We start from the raw sequence: 3,103 nt of genomic DNA on the forward strand, positions 1-3,103 counted from the left end.
GCATCGAACATCAATACGTGCGTGCAGTTTATTGACACGACTTTTCCGGAAAGGAGGGACGGCAGCCCGCTTTACAAAACTGTTTAAAGGTAGCTCGCCTGCAGGCGTGACCTAAATCTATGCAGCAATACGGAGAAGAGGGTTAGCAACAAATCATGAAGACAGCAAAACCTGCAGAAGCAAATTGTAATTATAACAGTTTTGCATACCATTATCGGGCTTCCCATTACCAGTGAGACACTGATACATGGCAATACCATGCAGCAGATTCCTGTTGGTTACCTGGTAAACTAACGGGGGGCCACATGTCCCAATGGCTATGAAAGGGTTCAAGTCGCTATCATTTCGTAAATCGGAAGTAACTGACCTTTCGTGATCAACTAAGTCGTTTTTCAAATACAAAAAGACTACAAAATTCGGAAGTGCGTTGAGAGACATCTATTAGGCGCACAACGAATGTAGTGGTGTGGACATGTTGGGAATGTGGATCTCACGGGGAGCGTGCAAGGGATAAGTCCCTGCAGACGCGCTATCCTCTGTGCCCGCGGTGGCTCAGATGGATAGAGCGTCTGCCATGTAAGCAGGAGATCCCGGGTTCGAGTCCCGGTCGGGGCACACATTTTCAACATGTCCCCAATGAAGTACATCAACGCCTGTTTGCAGCTAGGGTGTCCATTTAATTATCATTTCATATCTAACAATGCTGCATGGTCATCCACGGTAACTGTTCTTTCGGGAACAGATACTACCGTCATATATACACCATTACATTTTATACAACAATTATACATGGGAAACTCCGCCCAGTGGGCATGGCTTTACATTGGTGATTCTCTACCTTATGGTCTCATAATTATCTAACGCTACAGTGCACTTTCTGGATAGGATGGTGGATCTTTTGCTATATCTCACACTTCGACTCTCACACCCATCATTACGAAAATTTACTCCAGACCAAGCGGTACAAAAAGGAACATGCATAACCCACTGCCTCTGAACCTATCTTGCTACTCTCCCATGCAAACCACATATACTTAAATATCATGAAATATATATTACACTGGCAACATAGAATACATCACAAAGAATAGTCACAACGTTAGAATCACTTCACTTTCAGCTTTCCCACTTCAATTAGCATTCATCCCAGTTTCACACGACACTGCCCCACTTCGTAACTTTTCTTTCCTACTACGAACTCTGGAGAATATATTCACGTCTTCCTGTGCAATGCAAGCCAAGTGGCGTTGCTGGATAGACGGCTGACTCACCTTGCTTCTCTCTCAGAGTATTAGAATTTGAATCTAGCGTCACACGGAAACATAACACGCAAAGTAATATTAAGATCATATTCGTCACACACACGAGACCTCAACTGATACCTTGGACGAGTACTTCTCTTTATCCTTTGTCTCATACACGGATTGAGACTCACACAGTACTCAGCACGTGGAAGTGCTCGTCTCTAATTTCAAGTCCTGCACACGCCATTTCTTAAATATTTCCAACTTATAGTACACAGCCAGTAATTCAGCTTAACTTTAGCATTCGGAAGTATTTCAACTTAGTACTAGCACTCGCAAGTATTTAAGCTTAATACTAGCACTCGCAAATATTTCAACTTATTGCTACACGTAGTTTCATTGTGACCGTTGGTCACTTCCGAAGATTACTACAATCCCCTTAATATTACCTGCCTGTCATTTAATTCTCCCCCCAAAAGTTCCTGAAATAGAGAAATAATTATTCCAAACTACTCTTAAGTATTTCACATGCATAGCACTCTCTCCACTCTTTTGTCTTTACGGAGTACACCTAACACGGGTCTTACCAACACAAGATCCAGCGCCAGAGTGCTGAAATATGGCCGTTCTTCAGGTCATCTCGCACCTCCGGCGAAGTGGGGAAGTTCCATGCTACCGTATTGGTCAGCCACGTTTCAGGCGCTCAAAGCTCAGGTAAATTTCATCTCTTTGGTTCCACCAAAGGTGACCAAAGGACCGTCTCAAAGATTATCCCATATTGCACATTCACTATCTGCGGTTAGCAGACGACCATACATTCATTCATTTCACAGATCTCACCAAAGTGGATGTAGGGATTTATTTTGTGGAAGTGCACATGTGATCAGTTAAATAAATAAATTGTCCTTCTTTCCTACACTGGTATCTGGCTTCGGTGTATTAAGTGAAATTGAGTTATTATTACAAAAAATATGTTGTACTGACAAGAATAACGAAGAATGTTGTACCCATTTTCAATGTCGGGCTGTACTGTACCCTTTCAGCGTTTCCTTGTGCTGCGTGGAATTCCGGTCAGTGATTTTCCGGTTTGTCTCGGCGAGTGGTGCGGTTCTGTGAGTGGGCAGGTGTTCTGCAGGGAAAGGTCTCGTAGCAGAGCGTGGAGCCATTAACTACTTGGAGATGTTGTTTGCTAAGCTTTACGGCCTTGGCGGGGATTAATTAGAACCAATAAATACCATTTGTTTCTGTGGAAACTCTAGCCTGGTGTTTTTGTATGTCTTTCTTCATATTGATATTATGCTGTACACAGTTTTATCTTTTAGGAGATCATCCGCAGAAACGGTGTAGATTTTCCAGTTCAGTAGTCGGCTCTCGGAATCTTTCTGAAAGTAGTTAGATTGGTAAACAGCTTTTAATTATTGACTTTGAAGTAGTTAGAAGTTTAACCTTCTCTCGCGGATTAAAGGAAAGCTGGCGACCCTTATTTATACTGATTTAATTGGTGCAGCAGTGGAGAGAACTGAAAAAGTGTGGGTGGATTGGATTTCGGCCGCGGCTGGGAGTGCGGTTTGGAACTTCCGAGAACGGACGAAAGAAACGTTTCCTCTTCGTTTCCGACGTAACTATATCCTGGTGAGGCTATAGCACCCGAGTTAGGAGGTTCGAATCTGAATGTTACAATATTTCCCTAGCTTTCGGCAGCAACAGGAGGAGAGATAAAGGCATACGACACCTATCCTTGCAATATACGTCAGCAGACACAGATAAAAGAAAAACAAAAAATCTGTAGACACGTTGTACTAAACACCGATATAAATATGTTATTATGATTATATCAAAACTTCTTCTACAAAGTAAGT

The 3,103-nt window shown here is 42.6% G+C and overlaps 1 non-coding gene across 1 annotated transcript; it reads left to right on the forward strand.

Moving 5' to 3' along the window:
• Positions 1 to 540: 540 nt before the first annotated feature.
• Positions 541 to 615, forward strand: Trnat-ugu (transfer RNA threonine (anticodon UGU)). The gene has a single exon. It is a non-coding gene; the product is annotated as a tRNA-Thr (tRNA).
• Positions 616 to 3,103: the final 2,488 nt, after the last annotated feature.

This window comes from Schistocerca nitens, chromosome 3 (assembly GCF_023898315.1).
Source record: "Schistocerca nitens isolate TAMUIC-IGC-003100 chromosome 3, iqSchNite1.1, whole genome shotgun sequence".
Lineage (NCBI taxonomy): Eukaryota > Metazoa > Arthropoda > Insecta > Orthoptera > Acrididae > Schistocerca > Schistocerca nitens.